This window comes from Parus major, chromosome 1 (assembly GCF_001522545.3).
Source record: "Parus major isolate Abel chromosome 1, Parus_major1.1, whole genome shotgun sequence".
Lineage (NCBI taxonomy): Eukaryota > Metazoa > Chordata > Aves > Passeriformes > Paridae > Parus > Parus major.
Window position 1 is genome coordinate 28,421,643 of NC_031768.1, and position 24,256 is coordinate 28,445,898.

At 36.4% G+C, this 24,256-nt stretch overlaps 1 long non-coding RNA gene across 1 annotated transcript; it reads right to left on the reverse strand.

Moving 5' to 3' along the window:
- Positions 1–21,479: 21,479 nt before the first annotated feature.
- On the reverse strand, positions 21,480–23,685 carry LOC117243917. Its single transcript, XR_004496006.1, has 3 exons — positions 23,555–23,685; positions 23,141–23,191; positions 21,480–21,957 (listed from the first exon to the last, which is right to left on the reverse strand). It is a non-coding gene; the product is annotated as an uncharacterized LOC117243917 (long non-coding RNA).
- Between the last annotated feature and the right edge of the window lie 571 nt (positions 23,686–24,256).

Sequence of the window (24,256 nt, forward strand, 5' to 3'; positions counted from 1 at the left end):
ACATGAAAAATTTAAAAAATGAAATTAAAAAAATATATATTTTTTTTAACCTGAAAGTGTACAAATGATGACATGATGTGGTTAATAAAGACTTGAAAGGTCTGAAACTTCCAGGGGAGGTTTGTGGGTTTTTTTATTATGTCAAAGATATTTTGTAAAAAAAAAAAATTCAATTAGCTTTTTTTTTTCCTATACATGACTGATTTGGGTAACATACAAAGAATATTTTTTTACATGGGAAATAATTCAAAAGTTTAGAAAAATGAAGCTTTTCTTCATGAAAGTGTTAAAGCTAAATATTTCAAACTTGCTGAAATATTTTGTATTGAAACTAAATTTTTAAAGAAATAAACTTGCCTTACCCAAAATATTTTATGCTGATTAAATAGGATTTTTCAATAGAAAATAAACAAGCATTCTTCTAGAAAATATGTTTCTAAATCTGGTCACAGTACATTTGCATGTGGCCTTATCCTAACCAAGATGGATGGGGTCAGGTCCTTATGTGATTCATTCAGGTTGAGTTTTATATCCACTATCCTTGAGTGCCCTCAGACAGTACAGCTTGATATCAGTTCAAGGCAATTGCATTTCAATCACTAGAAGGTTCATAGAAAGTGATCCTAGAAAAGGCATAAACACAACAACCCATTTCTAAAACTGAAGTGAATATTCATCTTCTTTTTTTGCAATACTCATTCAACTTCATAAAATATTCACTGTTCATAAATAAATCAGCGCACCTTAGAGCTACAAATACATTAACTAAGTTTCGTTTTCTGTCACTGGGGCTAATTTTAGAGCTGTATGGAAACGATTAAAATGTTTTCACAAAAAATTTGGCTTGTAGATTTCCATTTTGTTACTGGCAACGCCTCATCTGCAGAACACTTTTTTCTGCTCACTCTGTTTACTGGTTCACAAAATTTTTGCATTATTAAATGGAAGCAAGCAAGGTAACTCTGTCATTGCCTTCCTGCTGAGTACTGTAAGGGAGGAAAAAAAACCTGGAAGGAACTGTGCTAGGTTTTTAGGACTGTGGTCCTCCTCCCTCCTCACCAACCCAGTGAATGTGACTGCAAAATCCTGACCCAGGTATCAACACAAAGTGCTTTTCCACAGGTTCCTGTATGGCAATAACATGTCACCGGCATCAGGATTTTAATTATTACTGCTCAATGAAAATATTTTGCTTAAGGCAATCCACCAAAATGATAAAAAGAAATGTAGGAAAAAAGCACTATGATTTTCAGTGGGAGGCTAAGTTTAGAGCTTTGTGAAAATGAACATGCTGAAGGAAACCAGAAAAATCCCCAGGATTTTGGTCACAAGAAAAAGATTCATCTCCATCCAACATTAGCAGCAGGACTGATGGAAAAAAGAAGACAAGACACTTCTTGCTGCACACATGGCACTACACTAAACGTTGTGTTAGAACTGCTCTGCCATTGGATTCTCAGGGGGTACTGAAGTGTGTCTGATCCTGACAGGCTATGGAATCCTGAAGTCCTACGAGTCAGTATGATGACTCATTAAATGTGCTACCAAAAATTGTTAAATTCACACAGGAATCTTCTTTTACAGAACTTCTAACTTGCTCCTCCACCGTCACACGTCTCACTGCTCACAGATGAAGTGTTACACTATCAAACTTGCAGGCTCACAGAGTCAGTCCCTGTACTGAAAATGCCAGAAGGAAAACATATTCTGTACCCAATAAATCATATACCCTAGCATTGGCCAAAATAGTCTCTTCATTTTTGTCATCCCCAGTCTGAAACAAGTGTGCTGTTTTTCTCTATTTATATATTACTCCTCTTATCATTAGAACTATGATACAAAGCAATATATATCAAACTTATAGTCAGCATCCTCAAGTTCTACATAAGTTTATCCAGTGAATAAATTATGGAATGGAAAGTCTACTCTGAAGCCTATGCAATAATCTACCAGTCAAATAAATGAAAAGAAAGGAAAAAAAAATAACATAAAGCCATTTGTATACTTCACTAAGGTATTCTAAGTAGAACTGGGAAATATGAGATAAATGTCTCCTAACCACCTTAATGGGTTAACTGGCTCTATTGAGGGCAAGGAAACCTGGCAGATTTTCACCAGCTGAAAGCCTATGCCAAAGTTTTCTGATTTTTTTAATTCTGGCATGAACCTGTTTTCCTTTGGTATTTGTCTATTCCTGGCATATGTCCCCCATTCCTTTTATGAACAATAAATCAAAGAAAACATTTAATTCTTCTGAAGCGTCTACCTCTCAATAAATTATCCTTCTATTCTCTTTGAGGCATTGCCGCCTCCTTCACTGACCTCCCATTCCTTAGACGCTTGAAAAATGCCTTAATATATATCTAAACTTTTCTGTGATCCTCATTTCATTTTTCACCTTTGCTTTCCTCATAGCTTTTTGTGAAATTCATTCTCTAATACTGCCCGATCTCTCTCTTACCTGGGTGTTTTATACCTCACATATGCCTGTGTCTCAACCCTTAATTACTTTTTCACATCTTTATTTACCCACATTGACCTTTTTTACTTTCTAGTGTATATATTGCTGGATAGGACACGTAACCCTTGGCCACACATTAATTTATCATTGCACATTTTCCATTTCCCTTCTGTGGCCTTTGTACAAAATTCAATTACTTTATTGCATTGGATTTCAACCAAATCTTACCATATGTTTTCAAATTTCTTCCTCTGAATTTCAGCAACTTATCACCAACCATTTAGCTCTGACTTTATTATTAATGATAAAATCTGGGTTCCAAATATGTAGCCGGTTACACATACTCAGATGCACACAAGTTTTCTTTCCAAAGGTCCATACTGTGCAGCAGGCTGGGAGCCCTGTCAATGGAGCTCTACACCTACTCAGCCTCACACACAGTTGGAGAACCGAGGTCCTACTGAATTCTGGATTATTGCCAGGTTTTCACTGGGCATATTCTGGAATTTAATCAACACATAGGACTTATTCATAGGTGAACAGTGTGTTTAATTAATTTCACTTCTTATTCTGTTCAGGAAAATAGTATTTTTTATTTAGTTACCTCCTTTTGCATCTATGAAATGCACACACTATCCCCTCAAACATAGACAAACATTTGATGTTTCTGGATTTCTGTTGAAGTTGTGGAGTCAGAGAGTGAGCAGTCGTGAGCCTGCTGGCACTATTTATTTCTGTGTTGCTGTTGGATGGCAGTGGCCCTTGTGATTGGGCTTCCTAGCATAAGCACCCTGCAGCAGCTGCTTTTAAAGGTCTTTTTCAATAAGCAGTGGTGCCAGTAAGATGAAACCAGACTTGAAGCACAAAGAGGATGCAATCACAGCCAAATATATTTACTATGAAAATGTAAATCAATAATCACCGAAAATTATCTCTAGGGAGGGTTTTCCAGTATTATTCAGAGCAATCAAGGAATTGACCACTTATGGCAGCACTTCTACAAACAGATTTTTCAGGCCAATTGAAAATTAATCCTTTTCAAATTCCTGGCCAAACTGAAAAATAGATACACATTGTTTCTATTTGGTGTATATACGTTTGTCCAGCTATAAGTTCAAAGTGTATGAAAGACAGGTACTGCCATTTCCTGGGACAGAAATATCATGAGTAATAGCTATTTGCTGAGTATTAATGCTGAAACAAGGAAGCTGGCTTGGGATCTGAAGCTCTCCTTACCTGGCAGAAAACTTTTTTTTTTGGGATAGATTGTGTGGTTTTTGTGATTGCCAACAGCTGAGAAATATCTGCTAAATACAGCTAAATAATTCATTAAATCAGCCTTAAGATGATCCAGATAGGGCATTCAGAAAGCAAAGGTACATGGGTTCAGGATTTATTTTGCATAACTTGCTGAGCTGATAGCTATTCCCAGTCGCAGAACTAATTATGCTAAGCTTTGGTAAGTTTCATCTTTGCCACCTTTTTTCCCACAGTCTTAATTTCTCGGCTCTCTCAACCTGTTGCTTCATCCCGAAGAGTCTAAGGTCTCTGGCATATTGCTTCAACCTCTGATACAACAGGAAGCCTCAGTAAGCAGAACTGCACAGGGTACTTTCATGCAGAGAAGTAACACTGGATTAAATTATATGTGTAAAAGCTAGCAGAACTCTGGAAGGATTCAAGAGCGGTAGGGCTTGTGCAGAGGCAGAGGAAGTTGCAACACCCATGTAAGATGTGACACTTCCAGAGGCTTTGGCAGGACTCGGCTCTGCATATCTGCTACACAGATGCAAATGCACAGCACATGCTTCTCTGTAGAGCTGTTAGCCACTGTTGCTACAGTGCACGAAGAGGGTTATTAGGCAGAGAGGATCACTTCTCAAGACTTGCTCATCAGCTGCAAGGAAACACCGGCTCCTCGTGTGGACTCGCTCCTGTCTGCGTACCTATGTTCAGGATATTTAATGTGCTGAGAAGCAGACACGATCTGAAACATCCACCATACGCAGATCCTGAAACACAGTTTCAAGTAAGATCTTATTTGTGCATTTCAGTGCTTGTTAATCATATTCATTCACATTCCTAGCAGGCATATGGGGAGAGTCTATACAGAAGCCAGCCAAGAGGAAGAAACAACTAAAATAAACAGATGGGTGGACAGGGAGGAAATAATATTAAGTAGTTAAATACATAATATAGTGTCTGGAGAGAAAAATAAAAGGGCTAAGAAAAAATATCAGGGAAGAACACTTCTCTCCTTCCTTACAACACATGCAGAGCAAGTGATAAAGGCTTTTGGGGAAAAATGCTGCGTCTGTAAACAAATAAAGAGATTCTAAAGATTAATATAGGGACCTAGCAGCACATGTAGAGCAGACAATCTCCATTTTGTGTTACCCTGGAATAAATAAAAATAACTATCCTGTCCTTCAGTGAGGTTCTTCTAGATTTACACTAACATAATTGAAAGCAGAATCTGGCCCAGAAAGAGGATTATTGAATTTAACCAAAACATTATGATGAAGTGAAAAATCAGCAGAGGCTAAAATAGTGATGGATATAAACTCCAGCTGGTCAAATAATGAAAGACAGATTCATGAAGATGTGACTCAAATCTGATTATTTTGCTACCAGTGAATTTACTCTCTTCATTACTCTCCTAGTATCTTATTTGAAAGTTTAGTCATGTAGTCATGGCAAACAAACAATACCATGTGAAAACTGTCAGTGGAGTAAGCAATTCACCAAATGAACTATCTGAACTACACAGGAAAAAAATGAAGTATTGGTTATTGGTATTCACTCAAGTGCAGGGAAAGCAACTCACAAGAAGACAAAGTCTTTGCCTCTCTGATTCCTCTTTTACTTCACAGCCAGCTCTGGTGTGATCATGCCCTCATTAGGTGCAGGGTCTCACCAATAAAAGGTGGACAATACAAATGTTCCACTCAAGGATTTAAAGTCTGGTTAATGAAGAGCACATACAAAAAAAATGTAACCATAATGTGTATATTGGGAACTCCTTAATTTCTCTGAGATGACTCACAGTGATGGTGGCAAGAAAGAAGGGATGCAAGTTGGATCAACTCCACTTCCAGTTTAGCAAAACTCTCTTCCTAGCACACTAGTACAAAGCTAGCAACAACACTCATCACAAAATAATGAAGAATGTTGAAGCACTGGTAACCACAGGACAGAAGCGTAAAAAATCCAGTGTCTGGATTGGGTCCAACCTGCCTGGAATAATTTGAATTTACAGAATTTCGCATTACATTTTAAATGCATATCTATAGTCTGTGTAGCTGTGTAGCAAAAGGAGACATTGCCTTAGCAGAAACAAGTAAGCTCTCCTTTCCTGTTTGGCAGAGTGAGAGTAAAAAACTAAGGACATGAAGAAAAACTGAAAAGAGCAAAAAAGGATGTCTTGGAAAATAGTGATAGAGTTACCATTCAGTTAGAGTCTCCTGCACAATGGCAGCTTCATGGTTGTGCCCAAGAAAGCAGACTGCCTCATTTTGTGAAAGATGGTGACATTTGCTGCTTAGATGCAATAGAGGAAAGAACAACAATGCAGCTCTGCTCTCTACCTTTTCCAAGTGGAGAAGATATTCCAGGCTCTTAGCCAATTAGAAGGGTTTGGTGAGTGCATGGTACTTCCCTTTTCATTCCTGCTGCCTTCCCTCCTGTCCCTAAAGGAGAAGAAAACTATTTTGGACCAATGTAAATCCCAGTAATTCAGTGAATCAAATATTCATCTTTTAGGATCTGGAGTAGATAGAGAAAATACTGTAACTTAAATGAGCAGACAAAAAGCCTATCTTCCTAGATCTGCAAGGGACAATCTACTATATGTATTTTCTCTGTGAGATGTTCCTCTTCATCCCAAGAAATATGGTTATTCTACACATTCACTCAAATGTTGCTATCTAGACAACACAGCTGTAGGTACTGTGAATGCAACAGTTACTGGTTTATTCTTTTGTTTGTTTGGTTTGGTTTGGGTTTTTTTTTGTTTGTTTTCGTTTTGTTTTTTGTTTTTCCTTCTTAAACATGAAAATAAGTATAGAGGAAGGGGAGGAGCTGGGAGACAGTTATTGTGTTTCAGAGGTGCAAAAAAGTCTGAGGGGAATCACATTTATGGAGAGACAATGATTTTATTTTGCTTTAGAGCTTGAGGGGAGTGGTGAGGGTATTCTGTAAAAGAAAAAAGTCTGCTCTGAGGCTGCTTGCCTGGGATTTACTTTGGGTTGCTGCTGGGAGTGAGGAAGAGATATCCAGAGGAGGAGAAAATGGTAATAATAAACCACAGGTTCTTGTGAAGATGGGAAATGGATCTCAGGGAAGCACAAAGTTTGCTGTGCTCCTCGGGCTGGGCTATGCGCCATCATGCTAGCTCAGTGACTTCCTAGAGCAATGAGCTGAGTTTCCACATTCTTCCGTCTCAGGACATTGGTGTAGCTACGGACTTACACTGCACCACTAGCTGGTATTATTTCCAAGTTTATGAATCCAGAAAAAAAAAAAAAAAGTAAATTAATAGCACAAGTTGTTAGAAAATAATTTTAAGTGATGCTATGCAGGTTTTATTCTCAGGATCTAAAACATTTACTATCAGTAGTTTTTAACCTTTTCACTAAGAGCAGCAACTTTCTGTTTGGGCTTTTTTGCATTTAGATTAGCTTTACATTCCTCTACTTGTTGCAAAAAAGAACCTTTTGTAGACTTACAGGCTTACAGGCTGCAAATCATGGTATTTTTCACAAGCCATTTAGGGTTTTAAATCCTAAACCCTTGGGGTTTTAAAAGATGTACCCAGAATTTTATGTTGCCTGCATCACCCCTCAGAAGATTACCACAAGCTCACTAAATTCAGGGTTAAATTTAAAAATGAACATTTCTTATAATTCTTTATAGATTGTTTTCTTCCTTGAAAGTACACACCTGAAATTTCCCACATAGTAGGTTCCCCCAGGAATGGAATACCACACTGTACTTCGCATTTTTGGGTGAGATATTGCCATACTATATTCAAAAGGCTCGTATGAATTAATTGTTTTGGAGGAAATGACTCTTCACTCCAAAGGGAGTAGAATGGATGAGAAACTGGATTCTAGTTTCAATAAGTTTTACTAGCAGATCTGAAGAGTTTCCTTTCTATTTTTCATAAATAATGACGTTTTCCACTACTGGGAAAATTCCCTTGCTTTGTGTTTTTGTTTAACTGCCACTTGTAAGAATTATGCAGAGACTTCAGTAGGAAAAATTCAGTTCTTCAATTGTGTTCCAAAAGCATGGGGATAACTTTTCTTTATTATTATTGGTCTAAAAAGCATTAGTATTGACTTACAGATGGTCACCTATGCTGGAAGCTTATGAAAGAATCTTAAATTGTGGATAGATTATTCTAAATTTAGGGAAACATCAACTCCCTAATGCTAAAGGTGGAGTCATGCTGCTAAACATATTAGTATTTCTTAATTCAAACACCTGTTCTGCCTGAAAGATACATAAAAAAGCTCTTATTTATTGCTTGCATCTCCATTTCAGATTTAATCTCACTATAAATTCATCTCATGTTAATTTATGTGCAAACAAAGACACACACATTTTAAATATCCGAAATGCTGGAAATAAACTTATTTTTAATTTTGTGCTTGTTTTCCATTTGTCAACCAGCAAATGAAAGGACTGAATAAATCATGCACTAATTGCCAGCGGTGCTAAATTTAGTGTGAGATCTGGAATCCTTTTGATCAAAACCGCTGAATATGAAATCGTCCTCAGCTCTCTAGGCAACTTTATCCGCCTTTCTATTCTCCATCTGTCAGTCACCTGGGAATTTGTGAACTATTCCATATGTCAGGCTTGTCAATCACAATGGAATGTGGGAACTATCTGCCTACTGCATAGGAATTCTTGTTAAAAATTAATCTGCATTAAACTAGATGTTCTATATTTTGAATACCTTATTGTTTAGTGTTGCTAAACATTTTTACCTATATAAGGCTAATGAGAAATTATATTTGACATGATTATTTGGATATGTTTTTGCAAGATTTTTTTATATACACAGAGAAATTTTTTTTTCACTAGTTCTGGAAGACTTGGGAAATGTTCATTTTTTTCACCTATTTCACTGGTTATGAGTTTTCTCAATCAGTTCCTCAGGGTTGGAATTTTAGATTCTTTTTCTTGGTCCAAAGGTGATTTTTGTTTCTAAAGAGAGGCAAGGAAGTTTTCTACAGCCACCTATGACTCTATAATTTTAGGGAGAGAAAATATATTCTCTCCAATCTCCTCTAAGTTGTTCTCTAGAACTTGTTGAATAATTGAACCCAGAAACTTGAAATGCATAATCTACATTAACAAAAATATAATATGGACATGGACAGTTGTTTCATGAAATGATAAGTGGAGGGAGCTTCTATTTTGAATTAAAGAAATTTTATTTAAAAATTCTGTTTGCTTTCCCTGTATTTTCATAAAGAATGATTTAAATATACCTTTTGTTATAATGGGGAGAACTAAAAAAAATCATCTATTGAATCTTCTCCTATTAATAAATGAATTGTAATAAATCACTTCAATTAAAGTTGAAATCACATCATTTTAAGCAGAATCAGCTCTAGTCAACTACAATTTTCTAAAGAAAGTTGAAAGAAAAGAACAACATTACATAGCCTTTCCAATAAATATTCAAAATAAAATTGGATTCATGTTTATGATGTTGTATTGCATGCAATTGGGTTTGGTGGGTCAGGAACACCTTGCTGAACACCTTGCTGTTCTCATTCCAGCCCTTCCCCCTCTATGCCCTGCTTCCTGTTGACATTTTTTTTCTGTTAGTCACCCATTTCCAGGTTCAGGTGGGCGAGGAGCTGAAGATCACCTGGCTTTTCTTGCATGCAAAGGGTACTCCCACTGAAAGTCAGCTAGGAGCAGGGGCTCTGGTACCCCACTCAGGGCCAAATCCTTCTGCCTTTAGCTGCTGTTTTGCTACACTTAAAATTAGCAATGTTCATATCCAAGTCACCAAAATAATAAAGTTATCACTGACAGGCATCTTGCGTTTTGTACACTTTCTCTTTTCTAGTTCTGTAGCAGCAGCATTGCACAACGCGTCATTTTTGCTTCTAATGTCCTCATTAAAAGAAAATGTAAAGCTTATACATGTTTAAACCATGAAATACATACATATTTTTCTGTATGTCACTTAAAATCAGGCAAATATCAAAATCAAGTTTCTCCTTTATCTTCAATATATAGAAGAAATGCTTGAAGGTTATTTAAAGGATATTTACAACCATAACTTATATAAATTTTTAAAAAGTTATTTATCATATGAAAAGGCAGACATGTAATGAAGAATGATTTTCCTCAGACTTATAGTACATTCCTTGATAATTCTAAGTTAGGAACAAAAAATGGTATTTCACTGCAATGAATACTAACGCATTGTTTCTCTTATTATCTTTTGTTTTAGTACCCTTCTCTAAGGCACATAAACATGAAATTTAATTTTATTTGAATTGTGATTGTGTTACTATGAAGTTTTATTTTAAAAAGCTATACTGTCCCTTTACAAAGTTTTCATGACTTGTATTTCATAGCCTCTCTCAGGAACTAAAGCCCAGTTTTATGCTGTCTTCACAGTCTACCTCTCCCTTCCTATTCTGTACTTTTGACTAGTAAAATTTTGAGTATTTCTACAAACAGCACCACCTTCTTTTTAGCAGTCTTCTGAACTTCTGTAAGGTAGGAACTTCATATATGCTTCTGAAAAAATTTTTGTTTTTAACACTTCTGAAAAGTGTTTTTTTTAACTATGTCAGCAATTTAAATAATTTCTTCCTTTATGGCTGTTAACAGTATCATATTGTAATAAAGGTGCAATAGTTAAAAAAATTGAATATAATAAAACAGCATAGAGTATATACATAACACTGAAAACACACACAGTGCAATTGAAAACCATGTACTACAGACCGACCTCAAAGGAAAAGAGTCTGCAGGAGCAAGATTTGGTTCTAAATCCCTCTCCCACCTTGAAAGGTACTCAGTTTTTCCTAATCTTTATTTTTTTTCCTCCTTTTAATGAGATTGAAACTCAGGAAGGAACTTTGCCTCTAATCCCATGACTACTTACATTTTTATTACAACCTCTTAGTTAGGACTCTACTTCAAGGCTTTCTGGAGAAACAGACACATTGTGTTGCTTGATAAAAGTGTTGTACTGCAGTGGCTTCCCCAAAAAAGCTCACTAGTCTGGAGGAAAATTATTTTTCCTTTCAGAGTCCAAGAATTTTTGTATGTATCAAACTGTAGCTATCTCAAAAATTTGTCACTTCACCTATGCATTACCTTCATGGTTTATTTTATGTTGTCTTGAAAAGAGGCTGGAGGAGTCTGTGGGTGTCCCCACCAGACACTGCTTCTGTTGCTTTTCAAGGGAAAATTAGCAGGAGCAGTTGTACCTCATGTTGACTAGCCATCATTAGATAGTAAAAGCAACATGTGCATGCCTTCACCTCTAAATTCTAATGATTTGAAGCAGAACTAAAAAGGAAAATTAGGAACTAAACAGAAAATTAAAGCTGAGTCTCACCAGTGCATACAGGCAACAAAAGCTTAATGCACTAGGTGACTCAACACTTGCCCTGTTTATAGCTATCCCAAACCTGCTGGCTGGTGCAGGTAGGCACTACAATTTGCTGTCTCCAGGCCTCACATGTAGCTCTACATCAGTCTTCAAGACAATTGATAGAGCCTGGAGACAAGGCTCAAAAACAGCTCAGGCTCATGCCAGCTGGCAAGTCTATTTTGAAACATAAACATTTCTGACACAGGATTTCCTTCCCTGATTTTCTTTTACTATTAATTTTCCAGCTGAAAAGTAAAAGAAAAACCCAAATCCTAGTGATTTTCAAAAGTTTGCTTTCAAATGTTAAATATTTTTAGCTCTTCAAACAATACTTCACATTGAGGACTGCTCTTCCAGGAACATCAGACAGCTCCCAAACACTGAGGAAGATGATCTGCTCCTCACCTTGATGTCACCTGCCCCTTCACAGTCTGCAGTGATGTGACTGTCCTTCTCTGACATCATTGCTCTGTCCCAGTGAGCCTGGATCAGGAATCAGGGTGAAGAGTCAATAGACAAAGAATTTTGTAAAGCATTTAAAAATGTTTATATATTAGCATATTAAAAATAACCAGCCAAAAATGAAAAAAAAAACATTATATGATATCTTGTGATTTTAAATTGATATGTGCATTTATATGTAGTTTATAGATATATATGTGTATATTATTATATATCTAAATTTATATATGTATATGTACCTATATCTGTACGTACACACATGTGCTGCCACAGGTATTTTCTTTTTCAATTGTAACATATGTGTTGTAGAACTGCTTTCAATATTTTTCAGTCAGATACTCCAAATTGGTAAGAGGGTGAGCATGTAAAAAAAAATTGAACGACCTAGAGCTGAGCAAAGGCAGTTGTTCCTTTTTAAATTAGTGTGGTCCTGTGACCATGCTAAAAAATTATAGTGAAGTAACATGAGCTGCAGGGGAATAAAAGAGAGATCAAAGTTTCAGCAATCTCCTCCCTCAGAGCGCTTCCCTAGAGTGCAGTTTTGTCTTGACTCTTAATTGTAAAACTGTGAGTTTGGAGAGGTAAGACTTTCAATGGTGAGAAAGAAATGTTTATTGTTTTGAGAGGTACCATGAGTTCTAAAGACTGTATTTAGAAAGGATAGTAAGAAAAAAAAGAAGCTTAAATGTGCTATGTCTGATTTTAGCAGAGTTTTTCTCCCTGATCCTTACAGCAGAAAATTTTCTGTATGGCTGTATTTCCATGTCTGCATGCTTTGGCTGTACCAAATTATCCATGAAACTGCTGATTTACTATGAATTAAGAGAAAAGCAGATCTATGACATTACAGCTGTTAATATATTTCCCTTTTATTGTGATTAGCTAAGACAAATAATGTTTCAATAAGAGAGGAAATTATCTATCTATAGAAAATGAGAGATATCCTTAACAGAAAGATAATCCATCTTCCAAAGTTTATACCCAAGAATATAATGTCCTTCATACGATTTTTTTCCTACAATCATTAAAAAAAAAAAAATTCATTCTGTGCTGCAAAAAAGCACATTATCTTTATTGAAGCCACAGAGGCTATCCAGCCATTTTATCAGGATATTGGGATGCTTAAGGAAGCAGCAGTCAATTAATGAAGCGTTACATTTTCTTTCTTCTTCAATTTTTTTCTTTCTCTTCTTGCCCTCGCTTATAAGAAAAGCTGGAAAATAATAATAATAATAATAATAACACCCACTCCCCAATATAAGTTATTGGATATATCTTTTACAGATTTGTAATCTCACTATGTACTGTAACTTAAAGAGAAATCCATCATTTTATAAGTGGCCATCACATTTTTTTGCATTTTAGGTGAGACATGGATGTGCACAAACACATCATACACTCACACAAAATGTTCAATATTAAAAGCTAGGCATTGCCAAACGGTTCAGTGCTGACCAGGAAAATATAAATCCTGAATATAAGGGAAAGTCATGCTCAGTCTCATTTTGGTTTTGGTGATCCGTATATTCCAAAATATACTAGTAATAAATTTTTAAACAGCTTTTTTTTTTTTTTTTTTTTTTTTTTCCTTGCCTCTACTACCTAAGGATGACTTAAGCCTTATGCTGTTGCTGAGCATAAATCTTTTCCTGCTTCTTTCCCTGATTTCCAGCAATGAGTAAGTATCACTTCAGCTTCTGGCTGATCACAGCTGATTGGCATCCAGGACAGAAGGGTCTCTCCCAGAGACCACAGGAAGATGCACTTCAATATGAAAGCTCAGTAGTCATACTGAGCTTTCTTACTATCAGCCATCTTCAAATAAAAATTAGTAGATGCTTAGCCTGCTTCCTTCACTGCTCTTGTCTTCCACTTGAGACTGCAGCTTGTGCCTTCACTGGTGTGGAGATTTTTGGATGACAGCTACTTATCAACCCTCAGCCCAAATCCAGAGACAGTCCTTGCTCTCCATTCAAAGTAGTAGGCTTAAGAAAAAAATCTGAGTGGCTTTTGCCTTCTCCAGTTGGAAAGGGTGGACTCTGGCTGATACTACATCATTTGCAAGATGCGGCTCTTCCTCTGTAAATGACCTGGAAAAGGAGCTTCACTATCAGGGAAATATCCAGGCTTGAATCTAACTTCTGTCTGGTTCTATTTATTTATTTATTTATCTGTTTTGGGGGCAGGGTTATCTTGTGTTGTTTTGGTTGGGCTTTTTTTTTTTTTTGAACAGTGGAAGAGCACTAAAGCAGTACTTTGAAAAATGTTACAAGGTATAAATAGCACTGCTGAGAGCAGAACACAGGCTTTGTTGTGTTATCACACAGCAGATCCAACAATATACTACAGATCCATATTGTCAACTGAAATGGAAAAGGAAAACAGTTCAACAAGAATGCTTCTTAGGAAAACTACCCAATTTACTCATGTGTGTCTCAAGGCCAAAGCATCTTATCTTTGCACAAATCATTCTTCTGTAGTGAGTAACAGCAATACTTCAAGTGGTTTTCTGTTGTGTGTCATAACAGGCGTTCTATTGATGTTGCTAAAAAAAAAAAGAAAGCCTGTACCATGATTTTAAACTAGAAAGTGGTACACAGTTTTTATTCTAGAAGGAAAAAAGTTGAATAGCAGATATTTTAGCAGCATTAAGATCACAGAACCTGAACAAATACATGTTTTTCATAATAGCAATAATGTTTTTATTCTTTTATTATAAACACTAAGTTTGAACCCTTTTACTGCACACTTTCTTAGTTTGAGAGATTTTTTTTTAATCTTTTGAGATTAATTCTATCAGTTTGAGAGCAAATCTTCCCACATCAACTGCAAAAAACTATTCAGCCAATAGTGATCACTTTTTATTGTGCAATCATTACTCAGTTACTCTAGTCAATGCACAGATATTGGCTCAAGTATACAAGGCCAATTAAAATAGGAACACTGGCAAGAAAACATAATGATACTTCCTTCAATTTATTAGTTACGGTAAATGGCTTACAACAAACCAAAAAGCCAGTAACATTCTGAGATAGATGCATTGCTTCTGTACTGTGGATAATTAAGTGTTTTGGTGGGAATTTGTTCGTAGGACTGATATACAATTAGACAAATTTGTTCACATATCATGTTTCATTGAAGTCTGTATGAGTCTTCTATGCTTGGCAATGGGTCCTGATCCTACATGCTTTTATGCCTGATTAATTGTCAATATTAGGCAGGAGTTTGCTCATTAGCTCCTAGCAGGGCACATCTCAAATTGCAGTAAGCTCCATTTAGAGATGATATGCTAACTGTTAATAAACTGCATGGATTGTGTGTGTGTGTGTGAGAATCTCAGCTGACTATATGCATATACACATATATTATGTATACACACACACAAACATGTACATACATGTATGTGTGTGTATATATACACAGACACATATACATAAGTTAGATCTATGGAAGAAAGGAATAAATACAAATTATTCCCATGTATACAAGTTGTGGCTGCAAGTGCTGCTAACTTATTCAGGACTCCCTAGTGAATAAAAACATCCCAACATAAATTTGCTGTGTATTATTCATGCTACATTTTAAGTTTTCAATCTGTCATGTCAACTGCTTTAAATCATATCTAAACCAATGTGCTAAACAGACATCACTTTTAAACAAAAGGAAGTAAATTAAAGAACATCTTGCTGTACAACAGACATTTGTTTTGTACATTCATTTTCCAAGGACTTCATTTCAGAGAAAGAAACATATAAGGTTGACAGAGAAGTAATTGATAATGCAAACTATTTCTTTCCAGATCAATTTTTCCTCCTAACTAGTAATACTGCTGTGCTCAACAATTCAGCCTCAATGATAAAATCTGACTGTTCCCAGATTATAAAGCACTTATCATGTCTAAAAGTAAATATGCTTTATTAACATAATTGTTTCTGCTCCTAATTTTTAAAATCCTCCCATCAGCTGAAGTTTGTATGACAGTATCAGTAAAAGTCTTTGTCCATAAAGCTCATGGGAACCAACAGGAAGTTGCAAAAAGGAATCAGCAAACTTCCCATTGTAAAACATTATGTGTGCTGAGCATGAGCACTAAAGAAACCCTGTAAAAGTAAAGAAAAACAAACAAACAAACCACCAAAACAAGCATGTCTTATTTCAGCCTCATGTGTGAAGGAGCAAAGGTGTGGAAGCAGTAGTAAGGACTAGTCTCTAGGTATAAAACCATGAACAAAAGCAGTGATCTAGCTGGTTTTATTCTTCAATGAGACAATGCTGCCTCCACATTCTCTGGTGCTGTAACTACATTTCAGAGATGACAATGAGATACTTTCATCAGGAGATCTTCTGTCTTCACAGTACCAACTGTGAGTTGTTACTCACAGTGCTCAAACGTGAGAAAGGCTTGTTTGTGTGTTTTTTCATGCAATCCCACTAAGAACCAAAGATTACTAAGTTGAATGAATGCAACACTTAAACCTTGGGTTACACAAAAAAAGACTACAGAAATATGAATATAAATAGCTATGCAGATCTCTGTTGGGAAGTACATGAAAAGACAAACAAATGTAAAGAAATGGCCTTTCAGAATACCCAGAAGAGACAAAATTTTGCTTTGAGTAGTTTTTACAATATTTGTCAGATATAGTATTCCAGTATCAACAAAATAGGGCATTGACTCACATTTCAGTAACTTCAGTTTAAAAAACCCAAACTGTCTTGATAATAACATGAGGAGTTGAACATTTAAAGGTCTATAATCAGTCCTCACATGCTAACACGAGGTCAAACATGTTTGGAATATGGTTCTATCAAACATGGGCCATTAATCTGTTACTCAGACATCTCCTAAAGCAAGCAACTGCATCAGAGCAGACTCCCAGGCAGAGCTCACCCAACCTGGCAATAAGTAAGGTGCCATAGTTCTCCCTGAAACAAACAGTTAAAATGTCATTTTTCAAGACTATTAGGTTTGAGATAAAACTAATGTCAATTAATTTCTTAACTAAAACCAGCTATTTCTTTCTTTCTTCAGACTTTAAATTCTGCAGCTCCTATGACACTGAAGGAACATATTCGTATGTAATGCAAAAAATTTGGGGTGTGAGTTTTGATTTTATAGGGAAAATATTTTCTAATCATTTTCAAAGAATATGAGGCAGCATTTTGGTGACAGAGAAAATGTGCGTAGATTGGAAACTCACAAATATCCAGTGACCTTCCTGCCATTGTCCTCCCATCCTTTTACACTAAATACAGATGAATCAAGGCACAGTTTTGGCACAAAGAGATCAAGTCACATCTGTTGAGGAGCAAGCTAGAAAGTGGTGAACATTTAATAAATTAAGATCTTTACAGTCTATGAAGGAGCTGGAATCTAAGAGATTACTAAAGCCTCATTTGAGTTTTAATCTAAGGATTAATCTAAAACTGTGACTAATGCACTTTGGGGGCTTAATGTTCCATCAGTTATGTTAAAGCATATGCTAAAATTTACATGATCAAGAATATGTCTAAATATTGCACTAACAGGAGTTGGTCACTGCTGAGAAAACCTGTAGTGGGAATGAACTAATTGTGGGGAAAAGCTTCCTTCTTCAGTGGAATCAATTGTGAAAAAAAATTGTTTTCTTTCATAATATCAAAAGGGAGTTCCACGTTCAACCGCAGTGTGCGGACTAAGCTCACACTTTCCTCTTTACCCATGTTAGTCACATGAGGATTCTGCATTTTTGATAACTAAAATAACATGAAACCTTACAACATAAAACCCTACAACCTCTCTAACCTACAACTTCAGAGGAAGAGGCTTTCAGGGCACACTTTGAAAGACATTATTTTTTCAAGGAAGTGTTGGATGCCTTTAAAATCATGAAAATTTAAGCAGTTTCAAGTGAGGTACTAGAATCTCTCTCCTTCTTTAATAGACTCTTGTCTGAACTTTTCTGCTCCTGAACCTCTAATAAACTTTATTTGGTATCTTGCTGTTATTAAAACATTTTTTTTTTCAGAGTGTCACAGTGGGGTTAATGTATAGGCATCTCTTTTAAAGACAGAGATTACATTTTAGTTACTTCTTAGCTCCCTCAAAATTCTCCTGATTTGCTGGTGTATATAGACAGTGGAAATAAGGTTGACTAATAGAAGCAAGATAGCAGATAGACTTCATCCACTACAAAATAACTTGAAACTTTTAAAATTTGCTCTGCAGAGCAACAGAGATAATAACTTTGTCCACGTCAATATGGAGAAGCCTTCCTCTTCCTAATACCTGACACACTTTCACACTCCAGGGTTCACTATAAAGCAGAATATGTTTCTGCATTAAAGGAACAATCTCCAGCAATCCACAAAGTAAATTATTCATTTATCATACTTAGCCCGGTTTCAGAGCAAAAGCTTTTATGATGACATACCTACACTCAGATTCCTGGTTCTAGGGTTGTAAAACCAGATCATCTGTCATGATTGTCATCATTACTGTCATGACATGATGGTCATTACAACATGAGAAGAAAGGAATATTCTTACAAATTCCTTAGGCAAAGAATAAAGTCTTGAGCGATAGAAAGACAAAACATTAACCCTAAACCTGAGGCTGTTTCAAAAAGCCTTTGGAGAAAAGAAAGACAAGTTCAAAAGAGGGATGAGTTTTCTCTACCTTGGCTGGTGGTAAAATAAGCCTAAGCTCAACTCTTTGCATGATCAGCACTGAAGGAGACTTAAAAAAATAGAAGTGGCAAGGGTCAAGACTAGCTGGGTCTTTCATCTTCATCCCTGATCTTCTCCATTGATTTGCCAACTTGAAATACCTACTGCAGGATAATGACCAGTCCCCTAGAGGCATAGTATTTTTAAGATGTGAAGGTTGCTACTCCTCATCTTCCTCTTTATAAAAAAAAAAAGTCAAAGGTTCTTGAATCAAATGACTTGTTGACAGCAAACATGGTATTTGAATTATGAGCACATCAGAGAAACACATCAGTGAGTTTTGCCTCAAGAAATGTGGAAGATAAATACATAACTATAGAACACTGGAGTGCAGGGGCACTGGGCTTTCCTGCAGAGTGAAGCATTAGGTATCCAAGGCTGGATGACACAAGCTGGTGTTTGGTGCTAAACATCAGCAGCTGCCCACTAAGTGTAAGGCAAGCTCCAATACAACCAGCTGTACGTGCTCAGCCAGCATGAAAGATTCTGAACAGGAAAAACGTCCACATTTAAAAGACATCTAAATGGAAACAGGGGAGAGACAAAGAAACAAAAACCAAAAAGAAAATGAGAAAAATTGAAGAAAGCATGAGCTTGTCTCTCAGCCCAAGTAGGCACATCTTTTCTGATGTGGTTTAGCACTAAGAGGAGAGGTGAGAGTCCCCCCTGATAGGAATGTTTGCTGGCCACATAAAAGACTGGAGGGTCCTGATGCAAGACCACTGTTGATTAATGCCTTTGCCTGAAGAAGAATATTTGTTTCTGTTGAATAGCCCCAGTGAATTATGTTTCCAGAATGCCAAGGTACAGCAAAAAACCCAGATCATCTCCATGCCTACTAAAATTTAAGTAACCTCTATTGAATACTTTAATACCAGTCTTTTCTGTCCACCTAAATAAGTAAGAAGGATTATCTGCTACTAATAAGAGTCCATGAAGAGACATGTTTTTCCCCAAACGACAAGAAACTGGAAGAAAGAACCAGAAGAAAAACAGTAGGAAAAACAGAGTGATTGTGCTTATCAAAATGCTCAGACAGTTATGATAGTTCATGCTCAGGACTTTCAGATACTGTGTTTCATGTCAAGAGGGATCCACTCAAAATCATTTTACAAAAAACTTGTTTGAAAATTGGAGATGGCTGACACGGATGGCATGTATTTAGGTTTTTTTGTATTTTTTATTTTTAATTTTAATTTTTTTTTTCTAGTCAGACATCATTCTCTTAGCTTCAAAATTAATCATAAGCAGTGAGCAAACCCAATATTTTTCCAAAGTAAAAAAAACAACGACTGAGAAAGCTCAGCAAGGAGCTGATTTAAATTATTCTTGCCAAAAAAGTAAAAGAAAGACATGTTTCTACTGTAACTGGATACTGAATCTAAAATCACAATAACAATTCTCTTCTGAGAGGGGACGAAACTTAGGCCAACACATATGGGGCAAAAAAAATCTTTTAGAGTGGTATAAAGAAAATGTCACCTACATTTTTGGAAGAAGAATTGACAATATATTCATGATTTATTAACTTTCACATGGCCATGGCTGCTCTTTCAAAGATAGGTTGCACAATCAAAACACCCACAACACTTTTTGGCTGCAGAGGTTTCCAAAACTTACTGACTTTGTTCTGAAGCAGTTTTTGCCTTTCCTTCTCTCAGGTCAAAGATACAAGTGGGCAGGACAAGTTTCTTTGTGGGGTATTGTGTCTGGAATGCCTCTCTTTCTGGGAAGAAGGTTAATGAGTGAGAAAAAAGAGAGACTGAGCTAATTTATAGTGATAACAGAAAAAGGAACATAATTTCAAAATCCAAACCTTATCTAAACTGCTTAGGGACTTTAAGTTCTTTTGTATTTTATCAGTATTATCAGCTGTACTTTTGCACTCTAAAGTTATTTTTAAGCCAAAGTGGAAGATAAAATTGTAAGATAAATACTAAAATGAAAAGAACAGAGACCTAGAAATCTCTTAAGAAAGTCAATTGTTAAGACCCTTTCTTATAGTACTGACAAGTAAACTGTTCTCAATTATTTTGCCAAAATATTCAGAGGTTTTAATTAATGTAAACAGAGCCTTCCCCAGTTTAAATTGAAAAGTACACAGGCATACTCAGGCATATTTCATCCTTCTTTCCACATTCATTGTTAATTTTGTAGCTCCAACACAGTGAGTGGAGGCCCAATGTGTCTATTAGTGGTAAAACCACAATTCCAAATGCCAGTAAAGACACTGAAGCCAAGCAAAATTTGTCACTGTAGAAATTTTGACTGGGTTCTTATGAAACCCAAGTATATTATACACAACTCCTTTGACCTCTCCAGAGTTTCTTCAGTTTCACCCTTGCTGGAGCAGAAGTAAAATCTTTCTTTTTTCCTCCAGTTATTTATGCTTCATTGTCTACTTTGACAAAACCTGCCTTCCCAAAGAAGAATTTTCCTTTGCATTTCTTTCCATTCTTCAGTTGCACAGAATATAACATTTTCTGAAGAGTTTACATCCTTGTGCTGATCTAGTAGAACAGTCTCAACATATCTGCATAGGCAGAGAAAACTCATTTCTGAAAGGAAACCAACCTTCCTTCCTTCCTGCCTGCCTTCCTATTTTGAAATTATGAAATCAGGGGAGAATCAATCCAAATAAGCTGTGGAAGTCACTCTACAAAAAAGAGAGGAATAAACTTATGTACCTTACCTCAAGACTATCCCACTGTTTTTATCTCATATATGTAGAGGTAAGTACAGTATCTATTTATCTTAAGAATTTCCTGAAGCAAAATGAATATAGAAAAATCTCAAATACATATAGCAATGAGAAAAATCTGGGATGTAAATTCCAGTGACTGATTTACATTCAATAGACTCCTTTACCATTTGCTTCTCAGATTTCATTGATCCTCCTTTCTGCAACTTGTACCACCTGCAGGTTTCTTTCATTTCTTTATAAATAGAGTCACTTGAGGTAAACCAGGCTACTATCAAACACCCAGGGGCCAGTGCAGTGCAGTATTTTCTTAGAAGTCATTGAGAGGATACAGGCTCTGGGAGTCACATCCAAGGTCAGCTTGGGCACTCATTTCTAACTCTGTGCTGGGCTCAATCAGCAGAGATGCTGGCATCCTGATGAGGGCACAGGTTGTTGTTTTCCTGTGGCTGTTCCCCTGCACAGCCCAGACACGACGGGAGCTGCACAGAGGCTGCTGCCCCAGCTGCAGAGGTTGGAGTGGAACAAGCATTCACCAGTGACACAATCACTTAATCATGCTGACTAGTGGAAGGGTCAGACAATAATCTGACCTTTGAGGAGTAACTATTAAAACAAGGAGGTCAAAACCATCCGTTTCCAGAGACAGTGGTAGTAGCATACAACAGGTGTTCAGCTGGACTCAACAGTGGACTGTGTCCTTAAGTTCTTCCAACATACAGACCACATGTTGTTACCAAAAACAGAATCTCCTCTCAGTCCCACCTTCACAGAATTCCACAACTAAACTAGTATTTTTTAGAATACTGTTTTTGAAAGACAGCTAATAAACTTACTTTTTGAATTAATGTCCTTTTCCTGGGAGAGGCAAACATAAGTTACAAACCCTATATGCCATTTTGCACAGAAAACCATAGGTGCTCCAGAATCTTCAGAAGAGCTTCATGGATGGGCAGCGTAGTGTGGTGAGACCTATTTGGGGAACTTGTGAGAGGACAGACAAATCAGTGCTAGTTCCTCTCCTCCAACCTCCCCTAACACAGATGAGTAATAGCCTCATAGTAATTAAATAGTAATTGCTGGTGCCATGGAGATGGTACAAAGCAGCTGCTTGAAGACTGAAACCATGTGGTGGCTTTGTTGAATGCTGGAGATGCTGCTCAGCTCTGCACTCCAGCAGGGTTTCACAGACAACTCTAACTCCAAAGACCACAGAACTGAATTTTTAAAGTCATGATTCATGCACATTAACTAGGAAAAGCAGGACATAAACATGCTCCTATTCTAAAGGACTTCAGTGCCAAGGCACAGTAATCTCTGACCATTCTCAAATGGTAAATTAACTGTTGGGTTTTGTTTACCTTGGTGTTCTGTCAGGTCTGAAGAAGAAGAATATAATGACAGTCACAAGCAGACGTAGGTAATGAAACTCTGTGACAGGGCTACTATTTTCAGAACTGCCTTCTGAAAACATTTTTTTAATTTCAAACACATATTTAAATACATATATACACATCCAGAGATGGAGAAAGCATGCTATCCAAACTTTAATGAAATTTGTCTATTTCTCTGCAGGCTAAAGAAGAAAAAGATTTTTTTTCTTTGTGTTTAGATATTCATCTGAGCCTCTGAGAGAGAGAGGTTAATCTGGAGTCTCAGAGTTTGTGGTCCCAACTTCCTTAGAAACATTTAATCAGCCCACTAGAGTCATTGCACTTTCTGAGTCTGTTTTTAATTTAAGATCAGGAATACAGGCTTTTTTGAAAGAAAGACCTTTTTCCGCTGAGAAGTGAGTTTTCCTGACTGCCTTTTAATGTCATATGATTAGGTAGAAGGATGCACTACAGGGATAACACATTATATGACAGAGGAGAGGGTGACCATAAGCTACCTGATATTCTCCATATCAAATATGATTATTATATAAAATCGCTCTTAGGACACTTTCAATGATTGATCAGTACTCATTTTTAGGATTTCAATGGAGTCGGGTCAGATCATATAAATGTTTTATTTTTAAATCTAAGTTGTTTTCCAGGTGCATTCTTATGTGTCTGTCACTGCTTAAATATCTTATTTAGAGAGCTAAAGAATGATATCTCACCACATAGGTAGTTCTGTGTGTATTTTGTTTTCCTGTCATAGATTATTTTACTGTGTAACTCACCTCCTTTCTGGAGAACTTTGCTACAGTTCACACAGAGGTAACCACAGATATCTGAAAAAAAAAAATAAAAAAACGATCCTTTCACACTAATGGATAAGTATTAATTTCATGCTCCTTTTTAAAATTTAATAACATTGCTCTTGCATATAATTTTTAATTTAGAATTTATCTTATGCATATATATAAATATTCTGTGAGCTTAAGACCAAATTCTATCCTTATCTATAATAATGAAAAAATATTAAAGAACAAAAAATAGTTCTTACTGACAAAGTAAGAACTGAAATAAGCTTCAGCTTTGTGTATTGACTTTAAGTCATGAACAATAGTAAGAGAAAGATAATTCAGCCTTTACAACCAGTACAGAAAGCTGAATCTGTCTCATTTTCAGCATTAGCAATACATGAAACCCACCTGGGAATCCTGGGAAAGCCCATTCAACACTCATTTTCAGCTTTGTTTTGTTTTTCTCCTCCCACTTCCCAGCCTACATGAACACTGGAGGACATACAATCCGTGTTGTTTTCCCACCTGTAATGAAGTACGCTGGGGCAAAAACCCCGCCAGAAAACTAGGCTATAAATGGTCTCTTAACCCATTACAGCTGCACCAGACGTATAAATTGGCTGCATGTGTTGTGTTCTTTCACTTTAAATACACTCTACCTTTGGAGGTTATTCTTTAAGCTATCTTCTGTTGCCATAGGCACACTAGGTTGAACAGATCTAGTTAAACACAAACAAGACAAAAATAAAACGTGTGAACCTGTGCCTTGAGAAAAAGACACCCTGCCTTTTCCAAGGATTCCACAGAATGAGCATTTTTGACAATATTTATATATGCTGGGTTTTCAACTCTACCTTGGACCTCCAGCGTACAACGATTCTACACATACACACCCACACTGTACACACATTGGCATATGGTATTTACAGTACACCTTCCATATTATCATATAACTTTCTTATTTCCCACTATGAAACACAGAGAAAATTTATGCTGTGTTGCATACAGTATGCTGTGTTCAAGTGAACTTTACTACATACAAAGTTTCAAGAGCAGGTCTGTGCGAATCATTAACTTTTCAAAAGGCACCAGTTCCCTTCTGTCACTAAT